The sequence below is a fragment of the Ascaphus truei genome, chromosome 2 (assembly GCF_040206685.1).
Source record: "Ascaphus truei isolate aAscTru1 chromosome 2, aAscTru1.hap1, whole genome shotgun sequence".
NCBI lineage: Eukaryota > Metazoa > Chordata > Amphibia > Anura > Ascaphidae > Ascaphus > Ascaphus truei.
In genome coordinates, this window is record NC_134484.1 from 319,523,422 (window position 1) to 319,545,686 (window position 22,265).

The following is a 22,265-nucleotide window of genomic DNA, read 5'->3' on the forward strand; positions in this document are numbered from 1 at the left end:
ACAACTAGCTGGTCAGCAAAGATGGCTAATAAAAACAAAAAACCGCTACCCCAAGAGTAACAGCCTACTTCTCCCCGAGTCCGCGCCAAGCACTAATCAACGAGGTCTCACAAGATGGCAACGGGGCATGCGCTCCGGAGGGGGTCGAGGAGGAGCTGGCGTCGGGGGTGACAGGCGCCACGGGGGCACTCACGCAAGCATATATGGAGAAACTTTTCTCCAGGATGCGAAAAGGTTTCCAGGAGGATCTCAACAAGGCCATTAACACCATGAAAGGCGATATGGAGGCCCTAACGAAAAGAACGGAGACCACGGAACAGAGGGTGGAAGACATCGAAAACGCACAATCAAACACAGATGACGACCTAAATAGAATGGCATATGAGATAAGATCTTTAAAAGAATCTATCGAAGATCAAGAGAATAGAGAGAGGCGACAGAATATCATGGTGCGCAATATATTGTGCGCAATCAATTCCAACAGAAGCCCTACGACCATACCTGAGGGAATTATTTCTTGAACTGGCTCCTGACCTGTCCCAAACAACTCTAGAGCTCGATCGAGTACACAGAGCTCTTGGCCCTAAATTCTCCGATCCCAAAAAAAACAGGGATGTTCTTGTTAGATTCCACTCATATTCCCAGAAAGAGCACGTCCTAACAGCAAGCAGGAATAAAGGAACAATTACCTTCAAAGATACACCTCTACAAATATACTCTGACTTATCCAAAGCAACTATCGAAAGAAGGAAAGAGCTAAGACCCCTCACGATCCTGTTGGGAGAAAAGAACATCAAGTACCGCTGGGGATTTCCTCTTAAATTGATAGTGCTTGTGGAGGGTAAATTCCACACAATCTCCTACACAGAAGACATCCCCCGTTTCTTGAAGGCACTGGGCCTCCCCTCCCTGAATGACGGAGTCGAGGAGGAAGGTTCCTGTAGATCGCCCTCCCCAAGGAGAAACCCGAGGACATCACAGAGGATCGCACCCCAAAGGAACCCAAGCACAGAGGACTAAAGAAAAAGAAGGGTGGATTCCACTCCTGCTTCATCGGAGCGGATCTGGGAGAAGGATGCTTGGTCCTGCCCTGCCGACTGGAGCTCCAACACCAGCCGATGGAGGGTCGATGCACCTGTGGGTTGGGGGGGGGACAATTCCACATCGGTCTTCCACTCCCCCCCTTCCCTGGGTCCGACCCCGATGATCTTCTCCGAACCGGCAGGCCCCGTATCGGATTGGGGTCCCACCCCCCCTCCCTCACCCCCCACCCCCCCTCCGCCCTCCCCCATCCCCCTCCTCCCCCATCCCCCTCCACCTGGGGATGATCCCCCCTCCCCACCATCCCACTAAGACGGCGTGGGCGAGACTCACACAGCGGCTGGTACCGCTGCGAAGACTTCAACTAAAGGTCCGAGCCAAGAAGCCACGCTGAGACCCTGTGTCGTAGATCTACAGTTAGTAAAAACTTGTGAATGATTATCTATTTCCATAAATACACCACAAACCAGGGGGTTTGCTCAGTGGAATCCCATCCCCCACCATCCCCTATCCTCCACCATCCCCTCACACCTGTCCGGCCCCCCGCCCACCCCCAGGGTCGCTCTACCCAGCTCCCCCTGAAATTGAAAATGTTTGTTCAAGTTCATTCACGGTTTGACGTTATTTCCAGAGCACCAATTGTATAAGTGTTCTCTACCTTATAAGTTATTGTAGCTATCGTTATACATATAGCAAATATTAACAGGGATTCCCAGTAATCGCAACACAGGTCCCGGTGGATTTTACCCTCCCCTCCCCCACTCTCCCCCCCCCCCACCCCCGTCACAGAGTGGAAAACGTCCGCCTGAATTGATATATGGATTGATGGTACTTACGTAGTATTATAAGATTCCTCCTGTTTGAATGTTTAAAACTGTATAAGCTATTATGTTATGTTGTTATAAGTATAGCAAATACAAACAAGGAATCCCAGTCAGTACACCACTGGCCCCGGTGTTTTTTTCCCCTTCCCTCCACCTCCCTCCACCATCCCCCTTTTCCTCCATCTCCCTCCCGCACCCCCTATCCCCCTCCCTCCCGCACCATCCCCACACCCACTCCCTCCCGAACCATCCCCCCCTCCCGCACCATCCCCCCTCCCCGAACCTCCTCCCTAAGAACCATCCCCCCCTGCCCTCCCTCCCCCCTCCCTCCTCCACCCCCTCTCCCCTCCCTCCATCCCCCCCTCCCCCTTCCTCTGACCCCACCCTCTCCTCCTCTCCCTCCCCCCATCTCCTCCAGTCAAAAAGTGGAAATCGTCTGTTTAAAGTTACACAAAGGGTGACGCTATCTCTAGTGTATTAAGACATGACTCCTTCTGAGTAGCTGTTTCAAAATGTAGAAGTTTTTAGGTTTGATGTTATACATATAGCAGGTACCAACAAAGGCTCTTATTAAATGCAATATGGGGTACAGTGGATCTCTCTCCCTCACCTCTGTTTCCCCTCTCCTCCCCCCCCCCTTTTTTTCCCTCCCCCCACTCCCCCTTCCTTCCCCCCCCCACTCCCCCTTCCTTCCCCCTCCATGTCTACCCCTCCCCAACCTCCCACCCCCCACCTATCTCACCCACCCTACACTGATAGATACTCGAAATATGGAGTACAGTTGATCTCTCCCTCCTTCCCCCCGCCCCACTTCCCCATTCCACCTCACCCTCCCCGTTTCCCTACCCTCCCGCCTTCCTCCTCCTCTATCCCTCCGCCTATCCCCTTTCCCGCCCCCCCTTTTCTTCCCCCTCACGTCCACCCCTCCCCACCATCCCAGCCCCCCCAATCCCACTCATCCTCCACCAATAGATACTTGCCCCCATGTCTCCCCCAAACTTTAAAAGCTGTTGTACTAAGAAAATAAAATTAAAATACAAGTTGAGAGAGGGGCTTGGTCCCCCCCCCCCCTCCACTCAGGGCACCATTCACGAGAGCGCGCTGGAAGATCTCCAAAGGGCAATAAGCCCTCCACCTTTGCCAGTAGGGCAAAGAAGTTTTCACATGGTTGGGCTCTCTCATAGCCCTCAGATTTCTTTTTCTAGCTATCCCTTTCTCCCCACCCTCCTTTTTCTTCCCCCTCCCCCTCCTTCCCACCCCCCTTCAGACGAGTCGCCTCTCGAAACTCTGGAGATCATAGGGGGGCTGGGGGTCGGCGCAGATGACGCTCGAAGGGTCTATCGACCAAAGATAAATGAGCCTGATCACCCTGGGAAAGTGACCACAACAAATGCCCACAAATCAATTAAACTATTATGGCTAGTAAAACGAACATAAAACTCGTATCAATGAATGTTAAGGGGTTAAATTCCGTATGAAAGCGTAGACTAGCACTCCAAGAATTGAATAAGCTCAACGGTGACATCTTGTTTTTACTAGAGACTCATTTTAACTCAAATAACCCTCCCAACACATTCAGTAGACAGTACCCACAAGCATACTACGCCTCCTGCAATACTAAGAAAAGAGGGGTAGCTACCCTGATACGCAGTAATACCCCCTTTGCCCTAGAAAAGAGTATATTGGATCCAGAGGGTAGATTCATAATTTTGCTGGGCTCACTTACAGGAGAGCTGATTGTGCTAGTGAACGTCTACGTGCCAAACAAAGGCCAGGTCCCCTTCATGGAGTCAATTTTTGAAACTGTAAGTAACCTTAAATCAACCTCAGTAATAATAGCGGGAGACTTTAATATTACCTGTTCTCCAGACCAAGACAGATCAAGTGCCTAAGGCATAGCGCCACCAAAGCCATCAATAATCAATGCCAAAAAATTCAACAATATGCTTAGAGACTTCCCAATGTTCGATATTTGGAGAACCCAACACCAGGGGGAGCGAAACTTCTCATTCTATTCTGCCCCACACCAGTCCTACTCGAGGATTGATCTTTTTCTGGGTACCAAAAATGTTCTCCAGGCGTCTACCCAGTCAAGTATTGGCTCAATAACATGGTCTGATCATGCCCCCTTAGACATAGTGCTCTCTCTGCCTTTCAGTAGGAACAATAGCTACAGTTGGAAACTAAACGACTCTCTCTTAAACTCCCCGGAGATAGTGGGCACAATTACACAAAAACTAAAAGAATACTTCGATATAAACAAGGGTTCGGTCGGTTCCCCTATAACGCTGTGGGAAGCCCATAAGGCAACGATCCGGGGCTCCCTCATTTCTATAGCGTCCTTCCAAAAGAAAAAGAGACAAAAAGAATACAAGGAATTGATTGAAAAGGTCATGTCTTTGGAGGCCGCACATAAAAAAAACCCACCAAAAAATTATACAAAACTCTGGAAAAAACAAGGACTGAATTAAAAAGAGTCCAACTTGATGAGGTAGAGAGGGCATTGAGATGGACAAACCAACGCTATTACGACAAAGGAAACAAGTCTGACCGGTTGTTGGCCAATAAATTGAAAGGTTTTCGAATTAAATCCCAAATTTCGGCAATCCGGACCAAATCGGGTGTAAAATCTTTTAAAGAGAAAGAAATTGCACAAGAATTTACAGACTTTTACACCAAACTGTACAGCCTAAATCCCCCCCAAAACGCCCAGTCTGGGTTGGCGGCTATCTCTAGATACCTGGAGAAATGCAGCTTACCTGCCCTTTCAGAAGAAACCGTCTTTAAACTTAACGAGAAAATATCCCTTAAAGAAATACTTGAAGTAATAAAACAACTAAAAACAAATAAGACCCCAGGGCCAGACGGTTTCTCGAACCAATATTACAAAAAATTCAAGAAAGTGCTGGTTCCACACTTAACGGAGGTTTTCAACTTGTTTATGGAGGGGGAGGATGTCCCAGTATCCATGTCAACAGCTAACATGGCAATTATCCATAAAGAAGGAAGAGACCCGCTCCATGACTGGGAGGACATTTGGGAAGCTGCAGCCAAAACATCCATCTGTACTACTACCAAAGAGAATATATACAAAATTCTATTTCATTGGTACCTGTCCCCGAGAAGGCTGAGCCGGATCTTCCCTGACCAGCCAGATATGTGTTGGAGAGGGTGTGGTCAGGGTGGAGATCTGGCACATATACTTTGGACCTGCCCTAGGGTCCAAATTTTCTGGAATATGATCCGCTCTATAGCGGAGGAAATAGCAAGAGAAGAGATCCCTCTAGACCCCCTGGTGTTCCTTCTAGCGAAACCAACTGATTCAGCCTCAGCTTCTACGAGAAAACTAATCTCACACCTACTCACAGCAGCTCGCTGCTCGCTAACAGCCATTTGGAAACAAATAAAAACCCCGTCCAAACAGATGGTTCTCCGTCGAACAAATGAGGTTAAATCGATGGAATACTTGTCAGCCCTCCTGAACCAGAGCCTAGACCGGTTTAACAAGGTCTGGGATTTATGGCCCTACAATTAAGATTAAAACACTCGCATCTCCAGATCGCTGCGCCTTCCCCCCCCTCCTCCCCGTCTCCCTCCCCCCTCTTCACCCTTTTCTTTTTCTCTTTTTCTACCTGTTCTACACTATCCTCATTTTTCTTCTTTAAAACAAGGAGGAGTTACTGTTTATTTTCTGCAAAGCTTCCCTGTCTAGGTTCTGTAAGATTGACTGTCTTAATGTATGTACAATTGGTTGTAAACACACCTCTTGTAAATTTTTCGGAATGTTGCCTATAACCCTCCATGAAAACCAATAAAAATGTTTGTTTAAAAAAAAAAAAAAAAAAAAAAAAACAAAGCTCTGACAATATGGCCCTAATAAGATATTTTAAACTGAAAGTAGATATTTACTAATACTAGTTAAAGGAAACAGGGTAATATTTGAATTGTAATTCCTGTTGCAATTGATGATTTTCTTATGTAAATGTAATAGTAAATAAAATAAATATTACAAATATTAAAAATATAAATGTGCCACGACAAACATAATGAAACATATTGATCATAGTATGCTTTTTTCATATAAATAGTTCAGTATGTTTCCCTTGTAAAGGAAAATGTCTAAACATTTGCATCAATGATCAATTTCAAATTAGCCTACATACCAAGCAGATACAGTACCGTACGCGACAAGATGCAATGTGTCAGACATAATTACAGACACTAAATTACGCATTACTATATGTAACACGTCACATAGCAACTTTCATAAATACCACACTATTTTTTTTTAAGTTAGTGTGACTTTTTAACTCTACATTCTTGACGAAATTGTTGTTCGCAAAGATCATGTTAGCACATAGTACCCATTATTTTTATTATCTGTGCTATTTCAAATGTTATTATATGGTAGTATTTGGTTGCCAAGTATGGTAGATTGATGAGTTTGTATAGTGTGATTGTGTGCTTTGATCTGTGACTTATTTAGAGAGAATGTATTGATACGTACCTCTCCGGTACCAGATAACTTGAATGGCAGTTATCACAGGGTGCATTAAAACATGCTGGAGGTTAGTGAATCTCCTTCTAAATCTACTCAAGAGTTAAAGCCAGCATTTAACCTTTATTAAATATTCCTATTATACATCAGGGTTGGTCTGGCTTTACAAAAAGTTAGCAACACCACCACAGAGTTAGGCCACTAGCCATATCCTATCTAAACAAGAAGAAAGAAGAAATGAAGTCTGCACTAAATGTTAAAAATTTTAGTGGTGCATTACTGAAGAAAAATAGCTTTAAATTAATTTTTTAATGAATGATCAAATCAAGGTATCACTATATAGATTACATCTATTAAAAAAAGCGTTTTTTTTTCATTGCATATTGATATAAAAAATAGATTTGTTCAAAAAAAAGTTGGACGTCTTTTTAGAAAGGTATACAGGGATATACCAAATAAGTAAACATGGGAAGAATGTTGATCCAGGGAATAATCTGCTTGCCAATTCTAGGAGTCAGGAAGGAATTTATTTTCCCCCTTATGAGCTATCAATGCATGATATACTGTAACACTGGGGGTTTTTTGTTTGCCTTCCTCTGGATCAATAAGGAAGTTGAGAAATAGGATAAAGTATCTGTTGTCTAAATTTAGCATAACTTGAACTTGATGGACATATGTCTTTTTTCAATCTCATCTACTGCAGTATGTAACTATGTAACTATGTAAATAAGAAAATATAGTAAGCACATCTAAGTAAAAGATATATACTGTATAAGTGAAAAAAAAAGGAATTGAAAAGTCCCACTCAATTTTTTTTAGAATAAATCCAATTAGAAAAAGCTGGAAAAGATATTGTAAAATACAGTCCAAAATATAAATAGTGAGTGTTCAAATAGAAAAAAAATAAAAGAAGGTCCTTAATGGTTTCCAAAAATGGTCACACAGGTGTGCTGACTCTTCATATAGAATTGGCCGATTCAGGTTTAGCCTAAAGAAAAAAAGAAAATAGAAACACATGCTCCCATAGTGTAATTCTGTGATTTAATACTGATGCAGTTAGAACAAAGGAGGGATTCACATTTTGTGCAAATAAAAACTGCCTATCTGTCAGAAGAGCGGTTTAGACAGGATATTGAAGAGCTGTATTTATCTGTATAAGTTAATCATTTAGTGCCATAACTATTTTCTTACATGACAACACTTGGGGAACTTAACCTTTACTCAACAACAAGAAATTCTAGGGAGAGGAACATCGTGTGTACTATATACCAGGGGAGCGCAAACTTTTGAAGCTGCGCCCCCCCTGCCTGGCCTCCCCCGGTCTTGTGCCGCCTCGCCTACCTGCCAGCTGTGTCAAATGACGCTCCGGGGTTGTGTGATGTCACGTGATCTGTGGCATCATATGATGCTGGTGCCATCACGTCACATGACACCGCGGCGTCATTGGATGCCGCATTGCCATGGAGACGCCTCTGAATCCCGGTAAGTTTTAGTGTTGCAGAGGCCTCACGCACTCCCTGGCATTTAATTTAAATGCCTTGGAGAGGAGCATGGGACATCTGCAACCGCCTGCGCCCCCCAGACAAATCTCCCGCCCCCCAGTTTGCGCACCGCTGCAGTACAGTGGTTTGCAGAATCCCCCCCACCCCTCTTACCAATAATTTTGAATTACAAATAATGTATGCACAGTTTTTCAAAGAAACTTTTTTTGTTCAAAGCTACAAAGTTATCGAGGTTAAACTGAACACTGTTATATGAGGAGGTTAAATGTCAACAAAGGAAATATACTTTATAATTTACTGGTTGCATAAGTATTCAGCCCCTTAAGTCAGTACTTGGTAAAAGCACCTCTCTCTAACTCTCCCCTCCTTTCTCAATCTTACTAGCCCCCTCTCCTCTCTCTCACTCTTAGCCACCTTTCCACTTTCCCTCCTACCCTCCACCCTCTTACTTTCTTATCCTAGTCAACAGTGTCACACAGAGCAGATACATTGACTGTGCTTCGAAGGAGCAGAGCCAGATACAGGGCGGGTGAGGAGTAACGTGCACGTGAGGTCATGTGGTCGCAGCAGCAGGATCAGGCTTGAGGCACTACTATTAGCTCGGCAGCCTTGTGATAATTCCTGCTGTAGAGGTTGCGCAGGCCCTCCCTAGCAAAAATAGATTGTGAAGCTGCTGCCCCCTGCACCCTCGGGCCTTATGTTTAACACCCCTGATCTAAGTTCTCCTCTGTAGCTTTTTAAAAAGTTCAAACAGAAACTTGATGCCACTATATAATTTCATGATGGTCTATTGCTAAATATACCAATACAATCAGATATAGAGATGCAGCGGCCGTTATTTGAACAAATCACGGCAGCGTTTTTGTGTGCGCTGCTGTACTCCACGCGGCATTAACACGGCCAATCGCCCCAAGCACACGTGTTTATCGCGGCTGCTTTATTTGAATTTCATGGATTGTGTGCAATTAAATGCAATGAAATGAATGAATTGTAATGTGTACAGTACTGTGCTATTGTGCTACTGTGCTACTGTGTGAATTTCACGTGTTTAAAAGCCAGAACACTAAAATGCCATTTTCTGCACTCGCCTGCACTTGCGTCTAAAGGCGATACGGTTGGAAGAAACCGCGCGCCATCACATTGGTATTCCGAGGTATACATCGCGTGAAGTGTTTCAATACCGGCTGCTGCATCTGTATACATGGAACGAGAGATGATTCTCTATCTATGGTACTGTAGATTCTGATTCCTCAGGTTCATGGGGAATGTTTTTTTTTTTCTACGAGAAAGCAAAAACCTGTCAAGTGGAACAAATGGAGAACAAGAAAGCTAAGGGCCCGACAAGGCCATGAAGGAACAAGGAGGGATTCGGTCTACAAGAATCCAGACTAAGCAGCAATCCAGGAGGAGAACTTAGTAGTTAATCTATCTTTACGTTTGGTAAATTATGAGGAGGTTAAAGTGTTTAACAAAGGGCTCTTGAGTTGTTCCTACCTAAAAGGGCGAATCCTTTCAATTAATAATTTCGTAATTGTTTTTTTTTTATTTGATCTTTGAAATGAAAAGCTTTATCTTTTGACAGAGGCCATGCACAATCTACTCTCAGGATGTATGGAACCCTAGGAGGCAACATGGAAACCCAGAAAAGACAGACCGAAGTACGTAAAAACTGAAAGGGTTTACTGTTACACTAAAGTAAATAAAACTGGGAAAACAAAATGGAGTCTGCAAAGTGGGCATAGCTACATGCAAATGGCTATGGTAGCTAAGGGGAAAAACAAGGCTAGAGGGCAAATAGTACTAAGGGAAATAACAGGAGGAACTAAAGTTAGCTGCACGTATTGCAGAACTACATGCAAAAAGCAATAGTAGCAAAGGACAAATGATAAATAGAGGGCAAAGTGCATGGGAATACAAGAACACAGACAAGAAGCTACCTGTAGATATACAGAACTAGGAGACTGAATAAAAAGGAAGAGGTAAAGATGCAGTGCTAGGGAATAAAGAATAATCTAACTCCTGACCTGTAAACAGAAAGTTGACAAGCAAAGAACTAACAGACTGAGTTGGGTTTTATACCCAAACTGAGATGGCAGCTGGCCTCATGGACTATTCAAGTTCTTACCAGTTCTGTGACTGAACCTGACTCGTCTGTGCACCCCTACAAGGGTATGAGGAATACTGCGGGAGGGAATCATGACATACACAATTAAAATTTGAGGATGAACCTAATTTGAGGAGAATTTTATGAAAGAGTAAACTGAATCCATATGTTTGCATTCATTCCTTGGAGACACTCATACAGAGGGGGACTAGTGATGCCTCCCTTTAAATGGGGTAACTTACCTATGTAGAATTGCAATTTGACTGAGGTAGAATTAAATGTTTTCCCTAATTAAGGATCCAACATTGGTATTTAAGCAGGCAGATAAAGGCAGTGGCCTTGTCATCATGAAAAAGGACCAATATATTGCAGGGGCATTACAATAACTTTCATTGACTGAATTCTATGCCCACTTGAAGTGAAACCATATGGTGTCATGCAAGAGGGACATAGACATGATCTTAAGAAAATGCCTTGGATATGGTTTTGATCCATTGATAGAATCTTGTTTAATTTTCTATATGTATCTTTTCTGATTACACCAGTCTTTTATCACGTGCCAAAGGTGCATAAAAACTTACCTTTCCACCATGCTGCCAATTGTAACATGGAACGATTATCTATTGCACCCTTTGGCATAATTGGCTGGCTTGATATTACTGACTGACCCTATAATACTAGATATTACTGATTTTTTGTTGGTTTTGAAATTATAGTCTATAGAACTTAGCACATTGAGATCTACTCTGCATAGTAGACGTGTAATTTATTCACGTTCATTCCGCATGATAAGGGTGAGTAGAATGATGGAATGATGGAATGATGGAACGATGGAATATTCAGAAATCTGTATAGGTATGAAATTATTTGTTTTGGACTTCTTGCAGATCATTTTGATTGAAACCTTTTCAGATTTCAAAATCATTTGGATTTGCAGTACAGAAACAGGGGTCAACAATGGTGACCGACATGGTACCCGCCTGTGCTAGCATTTTAATGTATTTTTTTAAGATGTTCTTTTGTTACTCCTTTTGCAGAAGAAAATATTAAGCTTGTTTTAATACATCAATTATATTTTCTTTGTGTGGCGAGTTTCAGAAGAAAAAAACACACTCAAATTCCTAGATATAATCAATGGAGTTCATCAGAGCATTACATTTACTCTGGAATACTGTACAATATTGAATGCATTCATTTTTGGCATGTAAAGTTCTCAAAGGATGCACATGGAAAACAAACAGATGTTTATATTAAACCTATGGATTACAGTAGTTTATTGCGATCAGATAGTTTTCAGCCAAAGCATACTAAAACAGGATTACTGCATAGTCAATTTTTACAGTTAAAGAGGATTATTACTCATGATTACATTTTTATCATAAGGGCAGAAAAATTGATTTCTAAATGTAAGAGGCAGGATAATGATGAGAGAAAGAGTGATCATTGAGGAAGTCTTAAGAAAGCCAAATCAAGAGAGGCACTATAAGTGCAGCCAAAAAGAAGGTCAGTGACAAGGTTGTGTCAAATATACTGTTCCGTAATACTGTATCTTTTCTCCACGTTTAAGGAAGAGTTTCGCGAAGCATTGGAAAATCCTAAGGAATGACTGCAAATACAGTATTGTGAACTTTTTAACTCTTTGCCATTATTTTCTTTTAGAAGAGCTCCTAGTTTGAGATCAATTGATTTGTGCAGACTTGTTGTCTTCTAAGAGTAGTGGAAGTAAAATTATTCTGGGGCCATGCACATATGGGTACTTTTCCCTGCCTTCATTGTTTGAGTTGTAACAATATTATTAAGGGGGCTTCTACAGTATATAGATGTAGCAAGATTAAAGATTTGTAGCACCAGGGCCACCCCTGGTTATGTGACTGTGGCAGGCACCCAAGGCTACCTACAATCATACGACCGTGGTGGCCCCTGGGGCCACAGGATTAACCCTGTAGGTGTCTAATCCAGAAGAATGGACCCAACGCAGTGTGACAGCGGGTGCTGTTGATACAAATCATATGATGGAGGTCACCTGTCTTGTGTCTTAATGATTTTATACTGTTTATCTAATGTGTGACCACCCAGTGTGCATGATGAAAGTCTCGTACGTTGGGTGGTCCCTCACCGTTAGGTATGGGGAAGCGCTGATAGGCTTATCGTTATGTAAGGATAACTATTGTTTTCCAGATCTTTATCTCCTGGATATGCCTGGTTTTTCACATTTATAACAGCTCTCTATGTTAGTGGAATAAGACAATTTGGTCACAAAAAATTGCCTCTGCGATCATATAATGGGTGAGCTTTCTAGTGCTCTGTCTTTTTTATAAGAATGTGTTCAAGTCTCCCATTTACTTCCTTCTTTGGATATAGACTTTTGAGAAGAGGGAATAGGCACTATTTGAGATTTTTATCTAGAAGTTAATTCAATATTTTTTATATATACAGTACTTTGGTTTACATTCAGTTTCATCTTTATTCACTATCTATATGTGAATATTGCTGTAGCTTAATAAGTTTTTTTTCTTGGTTTGTCTTTTAGTATCTGTAGCAAGGCCTTTCCCCTGTCTAAAAGGCTTCCTGTCTTTTGCTGATGAGAAACAGGGAGTCGGTTAATTTCAGAAGGAGTTAATTGACCAGTCTACACCTGCTCGTAAAGCATGTTTAAAAGCCAGCTGCACAGATTGCATGAGATCTCTAGCACAGAAGAGAGTCGGTTCTGCTAGAGAGATCCCATGGGGAAGAGAAACACTCTGTTCCAGGCAGCATCAGTCCCTGGAACCCACTAGAGGGAGAACCCGACAGACACCACCACAGACCCTGGACTGACATGGAGAGCACCCTACCTACAGGAAACTCTCTTTGAACTTGTGTCAAAAGGTGTTTATAAAAGGACTAGCCTTCCAGCCCTCAGATAGGGACTGCTGAATGTTAGTCAGTCTCATGCATGGGATTACTGTAGGCCTGGTTATTGTATTCTGATTTCATTTTGTTTGCTAATTTGAAGCTGTTTTCTATTTAATGCTGCTGGCTAATAAAGCCTACATTTATTTCCCCCTAAAAATGTCTCCAGTGTTTTGCCCACTGCACACATACTGTATCTTAGATTGTAATATACTGTACCCTTCTTTTTGGTACAATATGTGCATTTGTCTATCTTGGGAGAAGGGTTCCTCATATTTTGCTCATATTCATTAACTTGTTGTATTGTACATTGTTTTTATTTTTGCTTTGGCTGTGTTTTTATTTTTGCTTTGGCTGTGTAATGTATTAGATCTCTTTCAGATATAAATGAGGGTAGAAGAAGATGAGAATGACGTCCGTAGTTGGGTTTATTGATTGCGCAGGAAGAGGGATACTAGCGGTGGCTTTGGCTGTTTTCTTCTGGGTTTCTGGGTGTCATCTGTGCACAACCAGACCTAGATATGCTAGTTAAGGGGAGAGGCGGGGGGGATTTCCCACGCTGGTATTTATTTAAAGAAGATCAAACTGAGGAGAACTTCAGGCGGCATCTAAGGAAAGGGTTGGTAGTGCCCCAACATGACATGCCAGCAGCTCATTACCATTGGTAGTTGTTACTCTTCAATTTGATGTACAGAATGTGCATAACTTGCAGCATAATATTTTACTTGTGTAGCACTCTGCTAGAAAAAATTCCCTTTGCCCTGCATGTCAGCCCTGGTGAGCTGCAGGTAGTGCTAGGTTTAATCAGTCACCAGGCTACAGTAGGCAGGTGAGATCATATCCCCAGTTCTTGCGTTATTGTTGCTCTATAAGTCAAATGCTTGTCTGGAAGATGCTGGAGTCACATGCCAAGATGAGTGGCCTTTGCTACACTTAGATCAGTGGGTGGGCCACTCCCCAGGTATAAATATGTAGCTCCACGAAATTATCAGAGGAGAAAGGGGGAGATCCCAGGGAGAGCATACCCCCGGGGGTGAGAGAGCCAGGGGAAGCAGACCCCCTGAAATCCACTTCATATCAGTCAAAGTTAGATCAAAAGTACGAGTGTCAGTTCCTGGAGCAAGAGAGAGCCTCAATCATTCCTCCAGTTTTAGTAGGGATTGGGAGGGATATTGTGGAAGCTGCCACCCTGGGTAATGTCGGGACCAGAGGAGGTAAGCTGCCTCTAATTTGCATGAGAGGGATTGAACTGACATTGGGATGAAAACCTGCCCTGTTGTTGCTATGTGTGCTCTGCCAAATAAAGAGTCTGTTGAAAAGTTTCTGGCGCCCTGTTCTAGTTATTAATTCCTCACAGCCTTGGCCTGAACCCACCAATGGAGAGAGACCATGAGAGAGAGAAAGGTAACCCACTGAGCTAACATTCTAACTGCGCAGGGAACCCCTGTGAGTACGTAGAACTGTATCTGTTAATTCACTGTACACCCTATCCTGGAGCCGGGGGATAAGGGTGACACACCTGGATGGGACTTTTTAACACATTATTACGGAGTTATTGCTGCTGATTTAGGAGCCCTGAGAATCTTGAAAAAGTTTATTTTATGCCAATACAGGATCTTCCACCTCAAAGTCTCTGCCTGCAATGACAGATGAATAGATGTATCTAATTTTATCTAATTGATCTAATTTTGCACCAGTTCTACTGTAGTGCCGACGAGTATTATAAAACAAATCTGGGGCAATCACCAACAAGACTCAGGTTCATGCTGGGTACATGCTGGGTACATGCTAGGTAGAAATGTCTGAAATGTTTGCAGCATGTACCCACCATGTACCTGGATCTTGTTGGTGATAGCCCCAGATTTTCCAAGGCAAGTTTAAGGAAAGTTTTAGAATACTCGTCGGCGCACCTGTAGATGTCTATGTAGGCCTCCTTGAACTCAAACATACAGCAGAATTGATTATTATTGCCATAACTAATGTGGAGAATGTTACAGCAACAATTACTTCTAAACCCTAGTACAGAGACAGCAATACTGAGTGGAGGAGTTAGACGGACAGTTTTACCATGTGTCTGATAATGGTGCTGCCAAATTTACAGAGATGGGAGCAGCTGAACATAGAATTTTTTGCTATGGCTGCCACAGTGCACTGACCACTGAACCTACCCCCCACGCCCCCCCCTCCCCCCACCACCATTAGACAAGACGCATACAGAACATCTTCAGGACCTAAAGCTAAAATAGAAAAGCAAGTTACTAAACTGCTTCAACAGGATATAATTAAAAAGAGACATAATGCTTTGTTTTCAGTAGTTGTGATGATCCATAAAAATATGGCACTTACTGCTTCTGTTTGAACTACCAGAAGTGAAAGACAGCTATAATCAATGATTCATACACCTTGCCAAGAGTCGATGATAGTCAGAGAGTCAGCATGGCAGTGAGTTGAACACATATCCGAGTCACATGGAGTTTTCATATAATTCTACAACACATTTCCCATTTTCTTTACTCTGTGGTAGAGAGCCATAACTACCTGTCAACATTTTGCTCCACAAGACAATGCTTGTGTAAGGGGTCCCCTTACTTCCAGGCTTACCCGAGGGCCATATTGTGTGTGGATCTACAGTCTCAGTTCATACCCATACTGCAAGCAAGTGAATAACGTAATCTGGGAAGTGTTAGAAATTAGTGTGTGAATTTCTGGGGAAGCACATAAAATGAGTCCTGCCTTCAGTCCTACCTATGGAGCTCCCCGCCAGCCAATCTCCTGTCAGCAAAAAGGACTACCCTAGAAACCCTTTGCTAGTTGAAACAGTTACCTGGGAACAGTGTAGGGCAGGTGATAAAGGTCTCGGTGCTGGGAGGAGGAGAAAGCAGTGTTAGAACAGAGAGAGAAAGAGAGAGAAACACAAAGCAGAGTTGCTATTACACAAACAGCTCTGGGAGCAGTGGACAAGAGATGTTAGACAAACAGCACAAAGGGTTAGTGGAAAGGAGCAGTGTGACAAACAGCAAATACAGTACAGTAGAGTTAGAGCTGTTGCAGACAAAGGAGTCAAGACAAACAGTGATATACTGTAAGATGTAAAACAGAAGATGCTCAGAACAGAAGGGATAGAATGCAGATCTTGAAAAGTTCTCAGCCTGTATGCTTTGATGTGCTATTCCTGACTGTCCCTGCATTGAGAATCACTCCATATAGGGGAGGAGTGTGTACTATTATATCTGTGCAAAGCTGCATCTCCCTGCCAAGCTGCTCACATACTGTTTAGAATAATCCAGTTGGTGATTTAAGAGACATTTAAAGACATTCACCAAAAAGTTAGTTCCTGCGATGGGTTGCGCCTACCAACCTGCACCAGTTCTGCAGTGTACTGCACCATACAGAGGTGGGGATTCCTTCCGAGAGGTTATCTTTCCAATGTGCACCAACTAAGTACAATTCTGACCGGTCTGGATGCGGTTTTTGTATACCAGTGTTCTTATTAGTTAGGGATAGTTAGGTGGGCCATGTCCATGTTGTACTAATCAAACACACTACAACACCAAGGGCTCCAACGGAACAGACCGTATTGTGAAAAGGTACATTGGGAGTAGGTGGGGTGCAACTTATATTGGTTTGTTTTTTCCTTACCATTTTTATCCAGTAAACAACCTGTTATTTTTCTCAATGTTTGGTTTACATTATTCCAGTAAGGGAATTGTGAATATATACATTATTCCAAAACACACAAATACCCAGTAAGCTCATTTAAGCCCAAAAGTTACCACAAAAAAAAAAATATATATATATATATATATATACAGTGATCGACAAATCACCCAAAAACCTACTCGCCCAACCAAAAAATCTACTCGCCACCTAGTCCCGCCCCAAACTCCGCCCCTAGTCCCGCCCAAACCCCACCCCTAGTCCCGCCTCCAACCCCGCTTTAAAATAAAATATATAAATAAAATACATTTAATAAATTCCTAGTCAGAACAACATTCGTTTTTGACATAAATGTATTTATTGTATTACATTATACTACAATTAGTCCTTGTTACGTGTGTGTGTGTGTGTGTGTGTAAATGTCGGATCTAGAAATAAAAGCCAGGTGTGAATGACTAGTTTCCTGAACCCCATAACCAGTGTCTGGACATCCCCGCTTCACAATATCTGAAGCAGCAATCCCGCCTGGGATCTTACCTGATCCGCAGTCCCTCAATGTCCAGGTACCCTCATTCCCGCAATGTTATACATTGGAGGGGATGTGTTCCCTACCTGTCTTCCGATGTCTTCCGTGTGAAGCTTGAGTCATATCTGGAAGAAAGCAGTATAGGTTATTTCGGTGTAGTATAGGGCAGTTAAGATATATAGGGTAAATAAGATATCCAGATCCAGAGTGTGGGGGCGAGAGAGAGAGAGAGTGAGGGAGAGAGAGAGTGGGGGGGGAGAGAGAGAGTGGGGGAGAGAGAGTGGGGGAGAGGGAGAGTGTGGGGGAGAGGGAGAGAGGGGGAGAAGGGGAGAGAGTGGGGGAGAGGGAGAGAGTGGGGGAGAGGGACAGAGTGGGGGAGAGGGAGATAGAGAGTGGGGGAGAGAGGGAGAGAGAGTGGGGGAGAGAGTTAGAGAGAGTGGGGGAGAGAGGGATAGAGAGTGGGGGAGAGGAGAGGGAGAGAGAGTGGGGGAGGGGGAGAGAGTGGGGGAGAGGGAGAGAGTGGGGGAGAGGGAGAGAGTGGGGGAGAGAGGGGGAGAGAGTGGGGGACAGAGGGAGAGAGAGTGGGGGAGAGAGGGAGAGAGAGTGGGGGAGAGGGAGAGATTGGGGGAGAGGGAGAGAGTGGGGGAGAGGGAGAGAGTGGGAGAGAGAGGGAGAGAGAGTGGGGGAGAGAGGGAGAGAGAGTGGGGGAGAGAGGGAGAGAGAGTGGGGGAGAGAGGGAGAGAGAGTGTGGGGGGAGAGGGAGAGAGAGTGGGGGAGAGAGAGTGGGGGAGAGGGAGAGAGTGGGGGAGAGGGAGAGAGTGGGGGAGAGGGAGAGAGTGGGGGAGAGGGAGAGAGTGGGGAAGAGGGAGAGGGAGACTGACTGGGTAGGTGACTGACTGACTGACTGGGTAGGTGACTGACTGACTGACTGGGTAGGTGACTGACTGACTGACTGGGTAGGTGACTGACTGGGTAGGTGACTGACTGACTGACTGGGTAGGTGACTGACTGACTGACTGACTTACTGGGTAGGTGACTGACTGACTGACTGACTGGGTAGGTGACTGACTGACTGGGTAGGTGACTGACTGACTGGGTAGGTGACTGACTGACTGGGTAGATGACTGACTGACTGACTGGGTAGGTGACTGACTGACTGACTGGGTAGGTGACTGACTGACTGGGTAGGTGACTGACTGACTGGGTAGGTGACTGACTGACTAGGTAGGTGATTGACTGACTTACTGACTGGGTAGGTGACTGACTGACTGGGTAGGTGACTGACTGACTGACTGACTGGGTAGGTGACTGACTGACTGACTGACTGACTGGGTAGGTGACTGACTGACTGACTGACTGGGTAGGTGACTGACTGACTGACTGACAGACGGGGTAGGTGACTGACTGACAGACTGGGTAGGTGACTGACTGACTGGGTATGTGACTGACTGACTGACTGGGTAGGTGACTGACTGACTGACTGACTGACTGACTGGGTAGGTGACTGACTGGGTAGGTGACTGACTGACTAACAGACTGGGTAGGTGACTGACTGACTGACTGGGTAGGTGACTGACTGACTGGGTAGGTGACTGACTGACTGACTGACTGGGTAGGTGACTGACTGACTGACTGACTGACTGACTGGGTAGGTGACTGACTGACTGACTGGGTAGGTGACTGACTGACTGACTGACTGACTGGGTAGGTGACTGACTGACTGACTGGGTAGGTGACTGACTGACTGACTGACAGACTGGGTAGGTGACTGACTGACTGACTGACAGATTGGGTAGGTGACTGACTGACTGACTGGGTAGGTGACTGACTGGGTAGGTGACTGACTGACTGACTGACTGGGTAGGTGACTGACTGACTGACTGACTGACTGGGTAGGTGACTGACTGACTGACTGGGTAGGTGACTGACTGACTGACTGGGTAGGTGACTGACTGACTGACTGACTGGGTAGGTGACTGACTGACTGGGTAGGTGACTGACTGACTGACTGGGTAGGTGACTGACTGACTGGGTAGGTGACTGACTGACTGACTGACTGGGTAGGTGACTGACTGACTGACTGACTGGGTAGGTGACTGACTGACTGACAGACGGGGTAGGTGACTGGGAGAGAGAGAGTGGGGGAGAGAGGGAGAGAGAGTGGGGGAGAGAGTTAGAGAGAGTGGGGGAGAGAGGGATAGAGAGTGGGGGAGAGGAGAGGGAGAGAGAGTGGGGGAGAGGGAGAGAGTGGGGGAGAGAGGGGGAGAGAATGGGGGACAGAGGGAGAGAGAGTGGGGGAGAGAGGGAGAGAGAGTGGGGGAGAGAGGGAGAGAGAGTGGGGGAGAGGGAGAGATTGGGGGAGAGGGAGAGATTGGGGGAGAGGGAGAGAGTGGGGGAGAGGGAGAGAGTGGGAGAGAGAGGGAGAGAGAGTGGGGGAGAGAGGGAGAGAGAGTGGGGGAGAGAGGGAGAGAGAGTGGGGGAGAGAGGGAGAGAGAGTGGGGGGGGGAGAGGGAGAGAGTGGGGGAGAGAGAGTGGGGGAGAGGGAGAGAGTGGGGGAGAGGGAGAGAGTGGGGAAGAGGGAGAGGGAGACTGACTGGGTAGGTGACTGACTGACTGACTGGGTAGGTGACTGACTGACTGACTGGGTAGGTGACTGACTGGGTAGGTGACTGACTGACTGACTGGGTAGGTGACTGACTGATTGACTGACTTACTGGGTAGGTGACTGACTGACTGACTGACTGGCTGACTGGGTAGATGACTGACTGACTGGGTAGGTGACTGACTGACTGGGTAGGTGACTGACTGACTGGGTGGGTGACTGACTGACTCACTGGGTAGGTGACTGACTGACTGACTGACTGGGTAGGTGACTGACTGACTTACTGGGTAGGTAACTGACTGACTGGGTAGGTGACTGACTGACTGGGTAGGTGACTGACTGACTGGGTAGGTGACTGACTGACTGACTGGGTAGGTGACTGACTGACTGGGTAGGTGACTGACAGACTGACTGGGTAGGTGACTGACTGACTGACTGGGTAGGTGACTGACTGACTGACTGACTGACTGGGTAGGTGACTGACTGACTGGGAAGGTGACTGACTGACTGACTGACTGGGTAGGTGACTGACTGACTGGGAAGGTGACTGACTGACTGACTGGGTAGGTGACTGACTGACTGGGTAGGGGACTGACTGACTGACTGACTGGGTAGGTGACTGACTGACTGGGTATGTGACTGACTGACTGACTGACTGGGTAGGTGACTGACTGACTGACTGACTGGGTAGGTGACTGACTGACTGACTGACTGGGTAGGTGACTGACTGGTTAGGTGACTGACTGACTGACAGACTGACAGACTGGGTAGGTGACTGACTGACTGACTGGGTAGGTGACTGACTGACTGACTGACTGGGTAGGTGACTGACTGACTGACTGACTGGGTAGGTGACTGACTGACTGACTGACAGACTGGGTAGGTGACTGACTGACTGACTGGGTAGGTGACTGACTGACTGGGTAGGTGACTGACTGACTGACTGACTGGGTAGGTGACTGACTGACTGACTGACTGACTGGGTAGGTGACTGACTGACTGGGTAGGTGACTGACTGACTGACTGACTGACTGGGTAGGTGACTGACTGACTGACTGGGTAGGTGACTGACTGACTGACTGACTTACTGGGTAGGTGACTGACTGACTGACTGACTGACTGACTGGGTAGGTGACTGACTGACTGGGTAGGTGACTGACTGACTGACTGGGTAGGTGACTGACTGACTGACTGGGTAGGTGACTGACTGACTGACTGGGTAGGTGACTGACTGACTGACTGGGTAGGTGACTGACTGACTGACTGGGTAGGTGACTGACTGACTGACTGGGTAGGTGACTGACTGACTGGGTAGGTGACTGACTGACTGACTGGGTAGGTGACTGACTGACTGACTGACTGACAGATAGGGTAGGTGACTGACTGACAGACTGGGTAGGTGACTGACTGACTGGGTAGGTGACTGACTGACTGACTGGGTAGGTGACTGACTGACTGGGTAGGTGACTGACTGGGTAGGTGACTGACTGACTGACTGACAGACTGGGTAGGTGACTGACTTACTGACTGGGTAGGTGACTGACTGACTGGGTAGGTGACTGACTGACTGACTGGGTAGGTGACTGACTGACTGACTGACTGACTGACTGACTGACTGGGTAGGTGACTGACTGACTGACTGACTGACAGACTGGGTAGGTGACTGACTGACTGACTGACTGACAGACTGGGTAGGTGACTGACTGACTGACTGACTGACATACTGGGTAGGTGACTGACTGACTGACTGACTGACTGGGTAGGTGACTGACTGACTGACTGACTGGGTAGGTGACTGACTGACTAGGTAGGTGACTGACTGACTGACTGGGTAGGTGACTGACTGACTGACTGACTGGGTAGGTGACTGACTGACTGACTGGGTAGGTGACTGACTGACTGACTGGGTAGGTGACTGACTGACTGACTGACTGACAGACAGGGTAGGTGACTGACTGACAGACTGGGTAGGTAACTGACTGACTGGGTAGGTGACTGACTGACTGACTGGGTAGGTGACTGACTGACTGACTTACTGGGTAGGTGACTGACTGTCTGACTGACTGGGTAGGTGACTGACTGACTGGGTAGGTGACTGACTGACTGGGTAGGTGACTGACTGACTGACTGGGTAGGTGACTGACTGACTGACTGGGTAGGTGACTGACTGACTGACTGACTGACTGGGTAGGTGACTGACTGACTGACTGACAGACAGGGTAGGTGACTGACTGACAGACTGGGTAGGTGACTGACTGACTGGGTAGGTTACTGACTGACTGGGTAGGTGACTGACTGACTGACTGGGTAGGTGACTGACTGACTGGGTAGGTGACTGACTGACTGACTGACAGACTGGGTAGGTGACTGACTGACTGACTGGGTAGGTGACTGACTGACTGGGTAGGTGACTGACTGACTGACTGGGTAGGTGACTGACTGACTGACTGACTGACTGGGTAGGTGACTGACTGACTGACTGACTGACAGACTGGGTAGGTGACTGACTGACTGACTGACATACTGGGTAGGTGACTGACTGACTGACTGACTGACTGGGTAGGTGACTGACTGACTGACTGACTGACTGGGTAGGTGACTGACTGACTGACTGACTGG

The 22,265-nt window shown here is 45.7% G+C and overlaps 1 long non-coding RNA gene across 2 annotated transcripts in view; it reads left to right on the plus strand.

Moving 5' to 3' along the window:
- Nucleotides 1–14,163, plus strand: part of LOC142488686 (uncharacterized) — a 57,923-nt gene extending 43,760 nt beyond the window's left edge. Inside the window, exons 3-5 of one of the 2 annotated variants that reach the window (XR_012799582.1) lie at nucleotides 9,448–9,523; nucleotides 11,353–11,472; nucleotides 12,500–14,163. This is a non-coding gene — a long non-coding RNA (uncharacterized LOC142488686). The remainder of the gene's footprint in view (nucleotides 1–9,447; nucleotides 9,524–11,352; nucleotides 11,473–12,499) is intronic. The other variant, XR_012799583.1, reaches the window with a different exon arrangement.
- The last annotated feature ends 8,102 nt before the right edge of the window (nucleotides 14,164–22,265 follow it).